Source organism: Bubalus kerabau, chromosome 18 (assembly GCF_029407905.1).
Source record: "Bubalus kerabau isolate K-KA32 ecotype Philippines breed swamp buffalo chromosome 18, PCC_UOA_SB_1v2, whole genome shotgun sequence".
NCBI lineage: Eukaryota > Metazoa > Chordata > Mammalia > Artiodactyla > Bovidae > Bubalus > Bubalus kerabau.
The window spans coordinates 34849716-34869731 of record NC_073641.1 but is presented as its reverse complement, the minus strand read 5'-3'; the positions used below and the strand labels follow the sequence as shown (position 1 = coordinate 34869731).

General features: G+C 38.9%; 1 protein-coding gene and 1 long non-coding RNA gene across 6 annotated transcripts in view; both read right to left on the bottom strand.

The window, feature by feature from the left end:
- The window catches only part of PLCXD3 (phosphatidylinositol specific phospholipase C X domain containing 3), a 206804-nt gene that overhangs the window by 174491 nt on the left and 12297 nt on the right, over window positions 1–20016 (bottom strand). The window lies entirely within an intron of this gene.
- LOC129632921 (uncharacterized) overlaps window positions 1–20016 on the bottom strand; it is a 74193-nt gene that overhangs the window by 43044 nt on the left and 11133 nt on the right. For 4 of the 5 annotated variants that reach the window (XR_008704751.1, XR_008704750.1, XR_008704753.1 and 1 more), the window contains exon 2: window positions 18098–18306. This is a non-coding gene — a long non-coding RNA (uncharacterized LOC129632921). Of the gene's footprint in view, window positions 1–1210; window positions 3609–18097; window positions 18307–20016 lie in introns of those variants that run through there. The other variant, XR_008704752.1, reaches the window with a different exon arrangement.

Genomic DNA, 20016 nt, shown 5'->3' with positions numbered 1-20016 from the left:
TAGGAATGTAAATAGCAACTAATTGATTTAACTGAAGACAGTAATATAATTATAATGAGAAAAAGGGGTGGAGATGGGAATCAGTAGGAGTCAGTGAGTAAGTAGTCCTCAAGTACTATACCCAGAAGTCAACAGATGGTGACTGAAACTCGCAAATCAGTAAGCATCAGTATAAGGTTATTATTTAGAGATATGGAGGTAAATATCAGAAGATATAGCTAAAAGGAAGAGTGGTTTTCTCTACAAAAAGGGACAGAATGGGCACAGAAGACTTCTGCTTTTCAGTATATGCTTTCATACTATATAAGTTAAAGCTATTACTTTACATTGTTATTTAGTTGCTCACGTCTGACTCTTGCCACCCCATGGACTATAGCCTGCCAGGTTCCTCTGTCCATGGGATTTCCCAGGCAAGAATACTGGAGTGGGTTGCCCTTTCCTCCTCCAACTTTGTTTATAAATTATCATAAAACAATAAAATAAAAATTAAAAACAGTAACTGAAGAGAACCAAGGCATATAAAAATTCATACCTTCATTCAGACACTATTGAACCCCTACCACATGCCAGATGGTGTAGATCCTGAGTGTGCTAAAATGCATAAAACAATTCTAGGCTTAAGAGGCTCACACACTAGCAAGGGGATTCAACAGAAAACCCTTAACAGGAGACAGTTTGGTAAATGTGGTGATACAAATATGAAGAAAGTATTCTGGAGAACAGGTGACAAGTCCATTTGCTCTTCCCAGGCAGGTAAATTTTCTTAAAACAATGTTTTAAATAGATAATACATACACATAACAAAAGTCAAAAGAGCTAAAATAACATATATGGTGAAATTTCAATCTCCCTGTCTTCCTTGGTCTTCAACAACTTTTCACCTCCCAAGGGCTAATAATTGCTACCAATAACTGTGTATTTTTCTAAAGATATTCTATGCATTCTGAGAATATATATATTCATACATAAGTGTTAAAATAGACTTGAACACAAACGGCTGAATGTAAGGCAGATTTCTGCATAATAGTTTTCACTTAAAATATTATGAAAATCATTCCACGTTGGACATATAGAGCTGTCTAAGTATTTTTTAATGCTGGCAGAGTATTTCATTGCACCATGAACTATTTAAACAGACCTCTCCTGCTACACATTTCGGTCATTTACTACTGCAAACACTGAAATATCTTTACTACATATACCACTTCGCAAATGTGCAAGCATATTAGGATATGTTCCTAAAAGTGGACTTTCTAGTAAAAGCAAGTCTTGAGTGTTCATGCTGAGAGTGACAGATAACCTAATGTCAGATTTTAAATGGATAACTAAGTGAACATTTGCAACAAACCTACATGGACTTTAATAAAATGAGTTTGATCTTGAATCTAGTTAAATCAATAAGGTAGGAACACTTCATTAAGTACATCTTTGCAGATAAATGAAACCACTCTCTACTTCACTAACCAAGGTTTTGGTATTGAAATTGACCCTCAATTTGCCTTTGGGATTTAATCTGTCAGTTATAACCCAGGTTAAATACCGATATGATCATTTGTCAAACCTAAAAATGACCTTTCCTATTATAACATATAGAAATATTTGTCAGTAAAGCTAAAATATAATTTATTTTCTTACACCCAAGGGCACATCCATTTCACATTGCTTTACTTCCTATTGCCCTCTCTATATAGCTGGGTTTGAATGATTATCATATCTCCTTCACTACTCCCTTGACAAGCAAGACTCCAAGTCCCTAGACCAATCTCAGAACAATGTCACAAGGTTAAAATCTGGATCTACTTCCCACTTAAAATGTAAGTTGCTAAATATAATGAGTTCATAACTGAAATTTTCAAATTAAATGATATGCATATGCAGGCCTCTGCTTAAAGGATGCCCTATCTGGTTACAAAAGATTTATTGTTTATTGCTTCTTAATTTTTCAAATTGCATTGCTTCTGTCATTCTGTACATGTCAGGAACATGTAGTTATTTCTATAAGCATTATTGGCTGTATCCAAGCTGCCCTGACTGGTTTTTGAACCATCTGGTAAGTAGAGTATAGGCTAAGAATTGGATAAATAATTTATTCTCTTCATTGTCTAATTAAATATTATTTTTCTGATGATTAGATCTCCTTGCCTACAATTCAGTAAGAGATTTAAGATGATGAAGAAGCATGTAAACTACATTAAATTGTACATTATAGAATTAGAAATGGCTATGTTATTGAGTCTTCACTCAAGTGGATTTTTTTTAAGTCCATGAATAATTAAAGCAGGCTCTTAAAAAGAAAATAATTAGCAATGTAGAACATAATTGTTATTTAGTAAAACAACACAAAATCTCATCCAGGACAGGAGGACCATATTGCTATCTTTCTGAGAGGTAACAGTGCAGTGGCTTAAAGCTCTGCCTTCTAAGAAGCAGTGAAGGTTTGGAAATTAATCTTTTTGTCAGAAATGCACTGGATTATTAGAGAGCTGATGATCTTTAGTTTGGTACCAATTTCTCAACATTTAGGAGATTCATTAGCTGACCAAAGAAGGAAAAACTGTTCATTGCAAATACTAATGTAATCTTAAGTTACATCTCTGTTATTAAAGGATAATTGGTTTATTAAGTGTAAAATATAGAATTTTTTGTTTTCCTTTAAGAATACATGTTTTTAGAAAAAACTCATGGTTGACTCAAAAATCAGCATCAAGACGGTGGATAATCAAAATAAATAAATAAAACTATAAGCCTCTTCTGTCTATCTTGTTAATGATTTGCATGATATTTTATGCCAAATCTTTATTTTTAAATATTTTACTTTCTAAAGCATTTTCTATTGTCTAAAAAAATTTGAACATGACGGAAAATATTCTGATGGCAGGAGAAAATCTGCCTGATATCAAAAATTAGCATCTAATATAGCCATAAATTGAAAAATGCCGTGGCAGGTAATTGAGGATTAGCAATATCACAACAGAATAAAGGAGGAACTTTGATATCTTGGGCCTTTAATGAATCAATTTAGAATCAATGGACTTTCTATAGCACAAAACAATGTACTGGCTTAGTCCCTCATACAAAGCACAATAAGTGTGTAATAGTACATTTGTATCCTTTCTTGGACTGTGAGAGTTGGACTATGAAGAAGGCTGAGCACCGAAGAATTGATGCTTTTGAACTGTGGTGTTGGAGAAGACTCCTGAGAGTCCCTTGGACTGCAAGGAGATCCAACCAGTCCATTCTGAAGGAGATCAGCCCTGGGATTTCTTTGGAAGGAATGATGCTAAAGCTGAAACTCCAGTACTTTGGCCACCTCATGCGAAGAGTTGACTCATTGGAAAAGACTCTGATGCTGGGAGGGATTGGGGGCAGGAGGAGAAGGGGACGACAGAGGATGAGATGTCTGGATGGCATCACTGACTCGATGGACGTGAGTCGGAGTGAACTCCGGGAGTTGGTGATGGACAGGGAGGCCTGGCGTGCTGCGGTTCATGGGATCACAAAGAGTCGGACACGACTGAGCGACTGATCTGATCTGATCCTTTCTTGGTGCCAGTTACGAGCCATACAGTGACTGAGCCAGTAGTAGGGCCATTCCATATTCAGCCTTCCTTGGTAGAGAGAAAGGCACATAGTCAGAAAGAGCCACAGAAGTAAACTTGTCAATTACTATTGTACAGTGATCTGGATGTTCCCTTCAGTGGAAATTTAGAGCAAGAGGCTCCTTCTTCTTCATTAATTTCAAACAAATCTTCAAATTTATAGAAGTCCATGGGAAATGAGTATCCTCTACTATCACGGGAATTCTGTACATCAGGATGACATTGTCTCTTGTGTGTGAACCTAAGTATCTGGGTGATAAGGCATAATGCTCAAGAGATTCCTAGGGAGGTCATATCTTAATTGCTACAGCTTGACAGGTGGAATTAATGACATTTTCCCATGTGATTATATGGGTGTGTAATAATTCATAATACACAAATATATCCACAAAAGATCCTGCCATATCTGCAATTCTGTGAAACTTTCTCTTTATCCCCCTCTTTGCCTCCTTGTCAATCTGCGGAGAGTAAAATACGCTGTTTTGTGGGTTCGTTCTCTGCCAAGCATAATTTAAGCGGAATACATTATTTCACATAATCCTCCCCACTTTGGGAGAGTATGTGGAAAAGTTTACTAGGCATCTTCTTGACTGTTATTCTCTGAAAGGTCTACCTATAAGTTTCACTCTTGACTGGCATCTAGGAACTTGGATTTTAGGAGGGTTCCCACTATTTCCAGAATTGGTAAGAGTAGCTCACTGTGCCTAAATTGCTTATGCAATACTGTTTATGTGGAATATCTACTTTCCTTCTGGGTGTCTGGAGCTTGATGCATGCCAGGCTGAGAACATCTACGTGTTATGTTAACCTCGAATTAAAAGCCTAGGTATTGAGGCTCTTATTCACTTCCCCAGTGGGCAACTTCTCACATGTGTTGTCGTAACTCACTGTTGAGAGAATTAAGCACGTCCTGTGTGACTCCACTAGGAGAGAGAAATGGAAGCTCGTGCCTGGTTTTCCTAGACTTTGTGCCATGCGCCTTTTCCCTTTAGGATTTTACTTTGTGTCTTTTTATCAGAGTAAATTATAGCTGTGAGGACGAGCATATCCTGAGTCCTGTCATTCCCTGGTAGCTCAGACAGTAAAGAATCTGTCTGCACTGCAGGAGACCCAGGTTTGATTCCTGGGTCAAGAAGATCCCCTGAAAAAGGGAATGGCTACCTACTCCAGTATTCTTGTCTGGAGAATTCCATGGAAGAGGAAGTCTATGGGGCCATAAAGAGTCAGACACGAATGAGCAACTAACACACTAGTCTCAGGGAACCTGACACAGAGGGTAAGTATTCTCATTATCCACATTACATCAGGAGAAAACTAAAGTACACAAAGATTTAGGAAATCTCAGGGGCTTCCCTGGTGGTCCAGCGATTAAGACTTTATCTTCCAAGGCAGGGGGGCTGCAGGCTAGATCCCTGGTTGGGGAGCTGAGATCCCACATGGCTTGCAGAGAAAAAACCAGAATATAAACACCAGAAGCAATATTGGAACAAATTCAGAAAAGACTTTTTAAATGGTCCACATCAAACAATATTTATAAAAATAAAATATATTAAAAAAAGATTATGGCAATCTCAAAGTTTTCATCAAGGCTTTTAGTAAAGATCAAAAATTATTCTGTAGGATATGACAGTGCATCATACCCTTATCTTCTACTGATTCTGACACAGATACAAAATATAGTTTCCATTGATTTTCCCTGTTTAACTAGTATTCAGTGACAATGTACTTTCCACTTCTTACTATAGAAATTTAATTAATTCACTCATTAAATATATACATATGTACACTAATGTACTGCTAGACACTAGACCAGGAGTCAGAAAACTGCAAATCACAAGACAAATTGAGCCTGCCACCTGTTTCTGTGCATCCTGCATCCTAAAAATGGCTTTATATTTTTAGTTTTAAAAAGGGAAAATAATAATAATACTCTGTGATATTAAAATTCTGATGAATTCAAATTTAGGTGTCCACATATGATGCTTTGGGCTTCCCCAGAAGCTCAGTGGTAAATAATCTGCCTGCAATGCAGGAGTCACAGGAGACACAAGTTCAATCCCTGGGTCAGGAAGATCCCCTGGAGGAGGGCATGGCAATCCACTCCAGTATTTTTATCTGGAAGATCCCATGGACAGAGGAGTCTGGTGGTTTACAGTTCATAGGGTCACAAAGAGTTAGACATGACTGAGCGTCTGAGCATATGATGTTTCATTGCAACCATCCATGTCCATTGGATTATACATTTTTGTAATTGCTTTCATACTGCATGGCAGAGTTGAGTAGTTACATCAGAGATTATATAGTTCTTGAAACCCTCTACAGAAAAAGTTTGAGACTCCCCCTCTAGACCCTTCAAGGTCAAGTCTTCCCTCTCCTGGCTGACCTTATGCCACTTGTATTGTTCTCATCTCCCACATATCATTTTTCCAATCAGCTATCCTGAGAAAACTCCCTTTTCTAAAAGCTAGCACCCATGTTTGATGTCTCTGTTCCTGTGAATGTGAAAGAAAATCACTTTTTTCCTCCTGGACTTCTGTTTCCTCATCTGAAAAATGGAAAAAATATTATAATCATAGTAAAGTTATGAAAATTAAATGAAATACTATAGATTGAAAATCATAAGAACTCATGAAATCATACTTGCTACTAGTAGTAGTTTCTGTAATATTCAATCATCCTTTAATCTTTTAGTATAACAGATCATGTTATAGCTAATCAATAAAAAAAATACTTTATTCACACTGTAATATAGAAAGTAGCCAGCATGTTACTGATTGGTGTAGGGAGAATTTCTGCTAATTTCTTCTCTTTTCTGAGTTTCAGCATCCTTATTGCTAAACACACCTGTGACATTACCCATTTCTCCTTGAAGGGCACTTCAAAGAATCAGGTACATCCTTTCTCAGATCCTTGGTCTGAAATGGAACTCACAATCAAGACGTCTCTTCCATGATCCCTAATACCCAGCCTCCTTGTACCACAACAGCTTCTAGACTCTGGGTTATTCAGCAATGTCATTTGCTCAAAACAACAACAACAACAACAACAAAAACCTCATGTAGGTATTAGAAGTCATTTTGAAGAGGCTGTCCTTTATCTCAGTGCAATTTCCTAATTATCCACTACAGACTAACTTTTGCTTTTATCAGATTGTAACTGACCTAATTTGTGAAGACTCCAGTGAAAGAGTCTCATTAAAAGCCTCATCTCTTTAGTAGCCTCTCTTTTCTCCCACAAATGAGCTAGGTCAGAATGGCCCAATACAACCAGCTGGGAAAATTACAAAGTCACTTGAAAAACTTCTGAAGGGACTTGCATGGAGTGGAGTCTCTAAGAATTGGTGACAGACATGTACTGGCTAGGCATGGGGTTGGGTGTGGTTGCAGGAATAACAGTACTTTAGGAAATGTCTGGCAAAATATATTTTTACTACTCCACTTTCCCTTACAGAAAAGCTTTAAGAATCCCTGGCCACTGCACTTTGGATAGATAATATTTGTAATCCAGAAGACATTTTACTTTGACACTTATGTTTCATATGAAACAGATACAATGAAACAATTCTCAGTAACAATATCATTCAATCAGTACTTATCAAGTCTGCTGCTGCTGCTGCTGCTAAGTCACTTCAGGTGTGTCAGACTCTGTGCGACCCCATAGATGGCAGCCCACCAGGCTCCCCTCTCCCTGGGATTCTCCAGGCAACAACACTGGAGTGGGTGGCCATTTCCTCCTCCAGTGCATGAAAGTGAAAAGTGAAAGAGAAGTCGGTCGTTCAGTCATGTCTGACCCTCAGTGACCCCATGGACTGCAGCCTTCCAGGCTCCTCTATCCATGGGATTTTCCAGGCAAGAGTACTGGAGTGGGGTGCTATTGCCTTTATCAAGTCTACTACATGCAAAACATTCCTACCATGGAGGCTGAAGTTGTTAGGTATTCCCATAATAATACTTCATAACAACTTCAAAATCTCAGTGACACACAACAATAAGCATTGACTTCTTGTTCACAAACGTCAAGTGGCTGAGAAGCCTCAACTTCAGACAGCAGTGGCTTGTGTGGTTATACGCCACTTACCTCTCTGCTTCCTCTTGGGACTGGCAGGTTACCCAGGGAAAACTATTATCACAACAATGGCAGAAACATTGGGTTGGCCAAAAAGTTTCTTTGGGTTTTTCCATAAGCTGTTGAAGGAAAAACTTGAACAAAATTTTGGCCAACTCGAAAAAGGAGGCTTCTTCAAGACGCAGAACTGGAATACTGTACTTTCTGTTCCTTTTCTCAGGAAGTCACATGGACAATTCTGAAATCAAGGGGTAGGGAAGTATTCTCTATTCATAATGAAACTATGCCAAGTGGATATAGGAGGGGGTGAAGATCCAGGACCAGCATTTCAAGCTACTACAGAGTCAAAGGATAAAACAGTCTCCCAGATCCTAGGCATCATCTAGTCCAACTCTGAAATTTCAAAGACATGAATTTGAATATCAGACAAGTTAAATAGCAGCTAGCCCAAGGAAACCATGTTTTGGTATCCTGATGAATCATGCATACCATGATCTTCCCTCTAAATGAATAAGAGCTTAGATTGAATGAAATCACCCATCATAAACAATATTTGACTGTTAGGCTTTGTTGGCAGGTTATGAAGCTGAGACAAACCAGAAGGTAATAGGGGGAAGTTTAAATAGAAAACAAGAAAAGAAAGCTGAGATAGATGTAGTATTCTGGTGTATAACTGGATAGCAGGATGGATCATGAGAACTATGATTCAAGGCATAGCAAGTCCTTTGGAAGATTAGGGGGAAAGATGAAGCTGATAGTCCTATAGTAAGTTGAGCAGAGAGTGTTGGGAGGAGAAAACTTCCTCCCTCACTTCTGAAGCTCTGGGCCTGTTTCCATGTACTTCTGTAGTCCTTCCCATGATGGGTGCAGGAATGACGATCACATTTAGAATTCCCAGTGGACACCCCAGCCTACCAGAGAACGTGTTAATGCATCCCTTTCTACCAGGGGATGGCATTTGGAGTTCCTGAGGGTAAGCCAGTTTAATTCTGGGATTCTATATTAAGAAGACTTTTTATACCTCATATAAAAAGTTGGAGTGAGGTCACCAATTGGACTGTGAAACTTATCCAAAGCCACTCTTACACTGAAAAAATCAGTACACAAGAAAATGAAGCTAAATTAATAATAAGTAACTAAGCAATAGCTTATTGCTCAGAGTCAGCATTGGATGAAGTACCTGGAGCTGGGCACACTATAAAGGGGAACCTGAGAGGTCCCAGTTCCAAAGATCGAAGAATGCAAGGGACTTCCCTGGTGGTCCTGTGTTTAAGACTTGGAGCTCCCAATGCAGAAGGCCCAGGGTCGATTCCTGGTCAGGGAACTAGATCCTGCATGCCACAACAAAGATCAAAGGATGCAGTGATACGGGACTCCCAAGACTTACAGCCATTCTATTTGTTTGTTGTTGGAGTATAATTGCTTTACAATGTTGTGTTAGTTTCTGCTGTAGAGTCAAGTGAATCAGTTATATGTATACATATATCCCATCCCTCTTGGACCTCCCTCCCACGTTCCCCCATCCCACTCTCTAGGTCATCACAGAGCATTGAGCTCAGCTTCCTGTGCTTATAAGAGGTTCCCAGTAGCTCTACTTTACACATGGTAATGTACTATTCTAATATGAAGTCTTATATGGCAGCTCTTTGCACCCTGTGATATTTTCATATTACCTTTTAATTGTTAACTGGGCACAGATGCAGAGATGCTTCTTTCTCACCTCCAGCTGAAGCTCTCATTCTCCTCGAGCTTATGTTAAAGGCTTTATTTCATCTCCAAATTACCTTTTGTCAAACAACTAATGATTCCTTGACTGTGCCATATTACTTGACAACTTGATGCTTTTTGCACATATTGACCCTTCCTGCCTGGAATTGCCCTGAACTTCCTTTTGTACCAAGAAAACAAATTCTTTGAGACTCAATTTCAGTATTGCTTCTTATGGTTCAATCTTCTCTGTCTACTCCCCTCACTACTTACATTAATACATTTCAGAGAAGCTAGGTGTATCTCTACTTTGGTGTTGTTCATACTGTATCACCATTATTTTAAATATGTGTGCTTTCGTCAAGAAACTATGAACTACTTAGGAATAGAGGTGATCATATTTTTTGTGGGCACAGAACCTAGCAGTATCTAATAAGCTCTTTAAGGTAAATAAGTGGTCAATGAATGAGTAAAGGGAGAAGGGACATACTGATTTTCTATGATTACTCCTCAAAAAAGTAGCTTCTCCATTTCAGGAGAAGGAAGACTTTTTTTATTTTGGTTTTGCTTTCTATGAAGTTTCTAATGAAGATAATGATAATTCTTCCTGTATTATTTTGCAGAGGTCTGTTTTTCTCTGTCATCAAGTATGAGAGGCAAGTGGAAATGAGAGATAAAGCCAAATGGGTTAGAATCCAAGTAGACTTTGGATGGAAAAATGGACCCAGAACATGAGTGGGAATGTGGGAGTGAAGGAAAATAACCAGGAGCCAAGAAAAATGTCCTGATCTGAGCTGGAGTATGAAGGAACTGGCTGGGTGGGTCTGGCTTCCCTAGAAAAGGCAAGGACTCAGGGAAGACCATTTTCTGAAATCCTGCAGTGGTTAGCAATAGTAATTTCTCAAAAATCTGAGGATGAAGACCACACCATTGAGAAATTCTCTAATTTCTTATATATCATGGCTTGCATATATCATGGCTAAAAATGATGTTTGAAAATCATGACAAACTGATGATTATATTCCGTTTCCATGTGGCCATGGTATTTATCAGTATTTATTTATTTTGAGTGAAATCACTGGCTATTATTAAGGCCATTTGTACTACCAGTAAATTATGCTTTGTTTGGTTTTTAACAGATGCACAAAGGCTTATATTTCCATTTTACACTCAATATCTAGACTTACTCAGTATTCCCACATGTTAATCCAGACCTGTGCTTAGGGACTCACACAGATAGATAATAAGCATTATAACTAGTAATAATGCATGAATTTCCAAGGAAGTTCTGCTATGAATATCATCCAATGTTTGGTCCATTACTGGAACATATAACCACACATAGTATCTAAATTTGTTGTTATTTAGTTGCTAAGTCATATCTTAGCTAAGTCATGACTCTTCTGTGACCCCCATGGACTGTAGCCCACCAGGCTTCTCTCTCTCTGGGATTTTTCCAGGCAAGAATACTGGAGTGGGTTGTTATTTCCTGCTTCAGGGAATCTTCCTGACCCAGGGATCCAACCTGAGTCTCCTGCATTGACAGGTGGATTCTTTACCACTGAGCCACCAGGAAAGCCAAATATCTAGATTCAGTTCAGTTCAGTCGCTCAGTCGTGTCCGACTCTTTGCGACCCCATGAATCGCAGCACGCCAGGCCTCCCTATCCACCACCAACTCCCAGAGTTCACTCAAACTCACGTCCATCGAGTCAGTGATGCCATCCAGCCATCTCATCCTCTGTCGTCCCCTTCTCCTCCTGCCCCCAATCCCTCCCAGCATCAGGGTCTTTTCCAATGAGTCAACTCTTTGCATGAGGTGGCCAAAGTATTGGAGTTTCAGCTTTAGCATCAGTCCTTCCTGCGAACACCCAGGACTGATCTCCTTTAGGATGGACTAGTTGGATCTCCTTGCAGTCCAAGGGACTCTCAAGAGTCTTCTCCAACACCACACTTCAAAAGCATCAATTCTTCAGCACTCAGCTTTCTTCACAGTCCAACTCTCACATCCATACATGACCACTGGAAAAACCATAGCCTTGACTAGATGGACCTTTGTTGGCAAAGTAATATCTCTGCTTTTTAACATGCTATCTAGGTTGATCATAACTTTCCTTCCAAGGAGTAAGCATCTTTTAATTTCATTAAGACATCTTAATTCAAGTGACTATAGCATCCTACTCATCTAGAAATCACCACTTCTACTATCTTATCTAAAATGCCATTGGTAACACTCTCAATTATATACTTTGAATATATAAAAGAACTTTTCAGTGATACAATATATATGATAAAATTTATATACTAAAGCTGATAAACTTTAATTAAATGTCCCTCAGAGTCTATTTACCTCTGTTCTAGCACAATTGTAATCAAGTTAGCTAAATCCCTCTTCAGCTAAGAGAAAATAAACAGCAAACTAGAAAGAGGTGTAACTACTTAGGTAAAGTTTCTTGAAAATAAGAATAATAAAAAGGCCGTGAGAGATCACAACTATAAGAATAAGATACCTCAAAAAAATTAAACATAGAACTAGCCATAGAAACTAGCAATTCACTTCTGTGAATATATTCAAAAGAAGCAAAAGCAGGGCCCTGAACAGATATTTGTGCAACAATATTCATAGCAGCATTATTCACAATAGCTGAAAGGTGGAAGCAACACAGGTATCCAACAAATGAATGAATAAACAAAATGTGGTATATAAATCTAATGCATTAGGATTCGACCTTCTAAAGGAAAGAAATTCTGACACATATTATAACATAGATGAACCTTCAAAACATTGTGTTAGGTGAAATAAGCCATTCAAAAGAGGACCATATTATACGAGTCTACCTATATGAAGTCCCTAGAGTAGTCAAATGCATAGAGACAGTAGGATGAATGGCGATAGCCAGGCAATGGGAAGAGGGGGGAAGGGGAGATCAGTGTTTAATGGGCTTCAGTTTAGGAAGAGGAGAGAGCTCTGTAGATGAATGGTAGTGATAGTTTGCAGAGTAATGTGAGTTTACTTAATGCTACAGACTATACACTTAAAAATGGTTAAAATGGTAACTTTCATGTCGTGTTAAAAGATTAAAAATCAAAAAAACCCTAAAAATCAAACACAAAAACTTAAAAATATAGATGTCCGATCCAGCAGGGATATGCACCAACAGCTGTGAACAGACCAATGGCTTCTTCTAAATATTTCTGTATGGTATGTAGTTTAATAAACGATGCTAATGATAATCATAAGCCTGTATCATAAGTTGGATAAATTATACAGGTCCTTAGTACTCTGCTAAAAAAAGAGAAAGAGAGAAAAAATACGGTCCTTAAAAAACTGTTGAAATTATTTGAAATTAATCATGGTATTATCTTTAGAGGGGCAAATTCTATAACTTAAACAAGTGACCCCATGAGTGCATTAATATAAATGTTAGCCAATATTTGCCAAAACATCTAACACCCTCCCTAGAATTATAGAAACCAATTGTTAACTGTTGTTTTCACAAGTTATCCTTTTTAATGAAGAAAAAAAGCTGGTAAAATGGATTTCTTTCATTTAACTTCCTATTAAAATGCCATAAAGTTTGGGAAAGTGTGTTTGTTACGACTGTCAGCAATGTCACAGACAGGAGCCAAAGCTTTGTCATATTCTATTCTGAATTCTGGTAGAAAAGAGGCCTTTCAGCAGGAACAAAAATAATTTTTACCCAAACATGAGCCAAGAAAAATCCCTTGAAAATAATATGCTGAGAATGTCTTTAAACTCTCAATAGAAAAGCAATAAAAATCAAAATGCCATCTCCCAGGGTCAAGGCCCAGTGTCTCACCCATTGGGAGGCCTTCAGCGGTGTCCTTTCGAATACAACGTTGGGGTTTGAAGCCCCACTTAGGCCTTTAAGAGTCTGTTGTGGCTACACTGAACTTTTTTTTTTTTTTTCCACTTACAGGATTTGCTTTTTTCTCATTGTAGGAAAATGTATGATGACATTTTACAGGGGTAAGGTGTGAAGGGAAAACATAACTTGGGGTTTAAGCATAAAGCAAATATTTAATCTCACTCTTGCTGAATGAGTGAATGAATTCCATTAGTCTTGGTGTTTTACTTGTTTAAGTGTTTAAGAAAATATCTGAGTACATTAACACTTGTTTAAGTGTTTAAGAAAATATCTGAGTACATTTTTAAAGTTTATTGCCTAATGGCAAGGTAAATTAAAACATTTAAATCCACAAATACCAATTGTTTTTGAAAGGGCTCAAATAAATTTGTGCTTAAATACAAAGAACAGAGAAAAAGATCATTTATAATTGTCAGTGAAGAGAATCTTGGAAAAATGAAGACTGCTACTCAAGACCTAGGAGTTTTATTCTGGATATAAGACCTAATTAAAAAAAAAAAAAATTCTTAGGCTTTAAAACCTGACAGCTCTCTGTATTCATCACCTAATACATCTTTGAACACAAGTACTTAATCTCTCTGTTCACATGTCTGTAAAATGGGAACAGTATTGACTGCACAGGGTTATTATAAGAGTTAAATATGTGTAAGTTATTCTCAGAAGACAGGCCTTTGATAAATGGTAGTTATTCCTATGATCTTTTCCTATGATAATACTGAATAGTACTTTCAGCTGCATCTCCTGAAACTGTAGTTCTGCCTGTGGGAGAGCTTTTCAGCCTACTGAAAATGAATTGGATTATACTTCTGGATTCACAGGTAAAAAGCAAAACCAACAACTATCTTTTACCTCTTAAACAACTTTCTCACTTCCTCCATGATGCAGAGTGACCTTAAAATTCAGCAAATGCTCCCCAACTAGATCAACAGCTTCTCAAAGGGCCAGGAAAAAGGATAAATACTATTTTATTACCTCGGTGAGTGCCTGAAAGGAAGTCAAGAGTGTAATATGATTGCAAGCAAATTCAGGAGGCCTGGAAGGAGGTGGTATAAGAAACGAGGCAAGTGGAACAAGGTTAAAGGAAGAGAGAAATACTTCTACGATGAGCTCCTCAGCCACAGCCCACCTCCCTTCTCCTATGTTCCGGCATGGAGAGAAGGGAATAAGTCTACAAAAACATCCCTGTGGAAGATGGTAAGGTCAGGCCTTCATCTGCTACAGAGACTCTCTAGAATAAACCCTGAAATCTACACCATTTAATTGGCTCTCACTCCATGTGAACAATAGCCTAAGAGTACTTCGGGAGTATAGGATGGGTCCCCACGATTGTGCTCGTTTTCCACATTTTAATGTGAAAACAAAAAATGAAGTCCTCCAAGGGAACTTATTAGAACCTAGATCCCAGATATTTCAACAAAAATCAATATGATTCCTCTGGTTTAGGTAAATCCTACAAAAGGGTCATTTTCTATGGGGCTGCTTACAATCTCCTGTCTACTACTAGAATGGAATTGCCCAATCAAGCTTGTTCTACCTCTATTTCCAGCCCCTAGAACAGCCTGGACAGGCTTTTCTGGTGGCTCAGTGGTAAAGAATTTGCCTGCCAGTGCAGGAGATGCAGGTTTGATCCCTAGCTCAGGGAAGATTCCCTGGAGAAGAAAATGGCAGCCCACTCCAGTATTCTTGCCTAGGAAATTCCATGGACAGAGGAGCCTGGAGGGCTAGAGTCCACGGGGTCACAAGAAGTTGGACATGCCCAAGTGACTAAACAACAATAACAAACCACTGGTGTCCCTCTTCATGGCTCAGATGGTAAAGAATCTACCTGCAATGCAGGAGACCTGGACTCGATCCCTGGGTTGAGAAGGTCCCCTGGAGGAGCGAATGGCTACCCACTCCAGTATTCTCACCTAGAGAATTCTATGAACAAAGCGGGAAACAGAGACTGAGATGGTTGGATGGTATCACCAACTCAACGGACACGACTTTGTGCAAACTCTGGGAAACAGGGAAGCCTGGCATGCAGCAGTCCATGGGGTCACAAAGAATCAGACACGACTTAGCAACTGGACAATGAAAAACAACAGAACAGCCTGGAACATATTCCATGTTTAGTATGAATTTCTGAATGAATGAATCCTAATCTTGTCCAAGTTAAAATATGGTACCACCGATTCCATCCAAGAAGAGAAACTGACCTTGGCAGGTAACTCTGGGCCATGTGAATCCTAAATTTTCACAAACCCAGGAAGATGTTTCCAATATAAGGAATTTGAAAGCATCTGTATATTATTTCATTAACCCTCATCAGCAGGGTACCTGAGAGGACAAAGTGCATTAGTCTGATATCACACTAAAGAAACAGAGACCTAAGAAGTTAATATGATTTGGCCATCTTCAATCAGTGAAATCATGAATGAAATACAAAGAGGGAAAAACAAGATTATTAGCCTCATAGCCAGGAGCAATGCTTTTTCTTGATGTTAGAGCCTTAAAGAATTACAAACACTGCAGAAAACTGTATAGCAAGCCTCCAGGCACTTATGTCAAAAACTATAAAACTTGATCTGACTGTGCAAATTTTTTTCTCAATTGTAGTAAAAAAAAACAACAACAAGCAAACATAAACTTACAGTCTTAACCACTTTTAACTGTACATTTCAATACAGTCAAGCATATTCACACTGCTGTGCAAAAGGTCTCCAGAACTTTTTCATCTTGAAAAACTAAAACTCTATTTACACTAAACAACTCTCCAGTGTTCCCTCCTCTCAACTAGCTCCTGGCAACCATTATTCTACTCTTTGATATTTACTGTTGCCATGTTCTATAGTGTGCCCCACTGCATCGTTGAAACCATCCTTAGATGAACAGTCCGTTAACATAACGCAATGCCTGGAGAGTGAGCTAGCTTTAAGGAAAAAAATATTCTTTAAAACCTTTTTGTATCTCAAGCTTGTTGTTTTTGCCTTCAAGAGCTTTGATGGAAATCAGGTCCTTAGGGTCATTCTGGCATCTTGACTTCAGGAAAGGCCCGGGGGATCCCAATCTATGTAAGGGTAATGGAATGGTTGCAGCTGGGAGTCTGCACCTCTCTTGTCAGAGGAGGTCAGTTTCAGTAATTACACTGACACAAGAGAAAAATCAGTTCTACCTACTGATATGCCAAAATATTATTCTTAATCTAATGGCCCTGGAAATAACAGTCAGGTGTTAAAAAGGGCTTTCTTCCTGCTATATTCAATTTTCAGTTTATATCCTGTCTGCTAGGAGAGAGTGCTAAATTCTACTAGGCAATTAAAACAATAAGTAAATTTTTATAAAAAATGAAGGGAAAAGACCAGAAACATGCTACATGTGGAAAATGGGTTAAGGGAGAAATAGTGATCAGTGACTTGATTCATACAATCATAAAAATGAATACAATTCTTACTCCTGTTTTCATATAAGAAACTGATGTTATGAGACACTAAGTAACCTATCCATGGGGCATCCCTGGTGGCTCAGGGGTAAAGAATCTGCCTGCAATGCAGGAGATGTGGGTTCAATCCTGAGTTAGGAAGATCCCCTGGAGGAGGGCATGGCAACCCACTCCAGTATTCTTGCCTGGGAAATCCCATGGACAGAGGAGCCTAGAGGGCTACAGTCCACGGGGTCTCAAAAGAGTCAGACATGACTTAGCAATTAAATAACAACCTATCCATTATCACAGTGTCATAGAGGCAGAAAAGGCCTTAGAGGTCATCTGGATCAAATGCTTTGTATTAATAAATGCAGATGTTTGGAAGATAACCATTCAGCCTCTTTTTACACGCTTCTCCTAGAGAGGCTAAGTTCACTGCTTAAAAATCACATTGATAAAAGGTTTCTCCTTGTCTTTTAGCTTTCCAAAAGCATTATCCCTTTAAATTCTATTTTGTGGTTGCTTTAATTTAGAACTTCATAGACCTCTCTGTGTGCCTGAAGAGAGCTGGCTATATTTCCCATGTAAGGTGGCTTCCAGAAACTTCAAAGTCAATGGCTTGGTAAAACCCTCCCCACAATCCCAACCCCTTGCTACCCCAAAACTCTGCAACTTTCCACAGTATTCATGAAAGTTTGAAGCCCAGAACAGAGCTCCATGTTGCAGATGGCTCTGCCCAGTATAGGGTCAGCCAGGCTATTACACCCCTTGCTCTGTGAACTACATCTGGCACAGCAGCCCAATTGTGCACACACATTATTGTGTGCTCTGCCACTGACTGACAGTCAGCTCCCTGTTGACTACATGCCCTAGGTCTTTTTCTCACAGACCACAGTTAAGTCAAGTTTCTATGGACCTGCTCTTATATATTTTATATTTCAAAACTTTTTTAGTTTCACTCTTGTTAAAGCTTGTCAAAATGGCTCCAATTAATCTTCACATTTAAAAATCAATTTAAAATTTAGGCTCTGTTGCCTAATGTATCAACTTGTAACAACCGGGAGTTTTCTCTTCATAGTGAAAGAGAGCTCAGTCAGGCACAAGGTGTTCAGGGACCAGGTGGGACTGGGAAGAATCACACAGAATTTTTCTCCTAGGATCTGGGTATAGCCTGGGACTAAGAACTTAATCTTAGAGTGAAAAGTCTAATCATCTAAGATGGTGTCCAAAGCTCTAACTTGGACAAGTAAACTTCATATGAGGAAGTTCAGTGTGTCTGAGGTTTCCCTGTGTTTCTGAGAAATCTGCTTGTAGGTTTCTTAAGGGTCTCTGTCCATATATTAGATCCTTTTCGCTGTGCTGGATCAAAAGTAGTGCTGATCACTGTCCTCTCTGGATATGGATATTCTCCCAATAACTTGCCACTGAATCTACCTGGCCAACATCTCCACCTGTGGGAAGTTTCATTCCTTGCTCTGGGCTGCTCATGTGTGCCCCTCCCATGACAGTTGATTTTTCAGTATCCAGCTGTATCAGAAGCTGAGTTCTAGATGCAAGAAGAAAACTGGTGAAATGAAACGGTCCTCTTCACATTCCCTTATCCAAGGGTTGGACTGGGTCTGGAGCCTAAGGCAGGGCTGAGCCTGCAAAGGAAAAAATCAACAAGCTGTGACTAAAGGGAGGTAAGGGAAAAGGATCTTACAAAGACAAGAACCACCTTGTTAGCAAATAAATGAAGTGAATTATACATGATAGAATGATAACAAAAAAAAAGAGTTACATTTATTGACCATTTGTTCTGTGACAAGTATGCTGCTGCTGCTAAGTCACTTCAGTCATGTCCAACTCTGTGCAGCCCACCAGGCTCCCCCGTCCCTGGGATCCTCCAGGCAAGAACACTGGAGTGGGTTGCCATTTCCTTCTCCAATGCATGAAAGTGAAAAGTGAAAGTGAAGTCGCTCAGTCGTGTCCGACTCTTAGTGACCCCATGGACTGCAGCCTACCAGGCTCCTCCGTCCATGGGATTTTCCAGGCAAGAGTACTGGAGTGGGGTGCCATCTCCTTCTCCGGTGACAAGTATACTACATATTTTATTGATTCCTCACAACAGAGGATGTGAGGTTGGTACTATCATCTCCATTTTGGAACTGAGGGAATTGTAACTCAGAGGGTTTTCAGTGGCTCCCCCGAGTCAGCCGGTAAACAGCAGAGCCATGGTTCGAGGCAAGTTTGTCCACAACATTAACTGCTGAGCAGTTTTACAACTATAACAGCAGAGGACCAGCAGAGTTAACTGACTTGTCCCGTGCCTCCCAACTGATTCACTTTTCACAGGGAGGGTGAGCCCTTATCATCACTTCCTTTTTTATTCACTTACACATCATTACCACATGAATTTCTTGGGGTCTATTTTTCCTCTTTTGGACACTGTGACATTTGCATTATTTTTATATCTCCATTTTCATAATCTCTAGAAATGATTGCTCAGTTCTGTAATATTTTATCATCTCCCCTCTTTAGTACCTAGAGATATACATTGCCTTGGCACAAAAGCTTGAACACACATTTGAAAACATTTTTTATTACAATCGTCTCTATTTTCTTCTGCTTCCCTTGTGTCTCAGCTGGTAAAGGATCCACCTGCAATGTGGGAGACCTGGGTTCGATCCCTGGGTTGGGAAGATCCCCTGGAGAAGAGAAACGTTACCCACTCCAGTATTCTGGCCTGGAGAATTCCATGGACTAAGTCCATGGGGTCACAAAGAGCTAGACACGACTGAGCGACTTTCACATTCACTTTCTATTTTGTTCGGAAGATTATTCATCAGGATTGAAAATCACAAGTGAAACATGAGTAGGTAACATCATGTATGCCAGCCCTTCTTAGATACTTTATACATATCCTCATTTAATCCTTACAACAACTTAAGAAGTATTATACCCATGAAGTACTCATAATAGCTTATGAAGTACTGTTATTATCGTCGTGTTTTAGCTGAGAATACTGAAGCACAGAGCTAGTAAATGTCAAAGCTAGGCTACAAACCTCAGGTATTTGAAACCAGAGCCTGCATTTTTAAAGGATCTCCTCTGCCTAAATTAACAGTTCTTATTTCACTTTATCATTTGTTCATTTCACACTGTACACTAACACACAACAACAACGAAAACCTGTTATAATAAATGCATTTAGTAAAGTTGCAGGATCAAAATCAACATATGAAGATCACCTTTATTCTATACACTAAAAATCAGCACTCCAAAAGGAAATTAAGAAAACAATCTTAGATATTGTAGCATCAAAAAGAATAAAATATTTAAAAATAAACTTAACCAAGGATGTGAAAGACTTG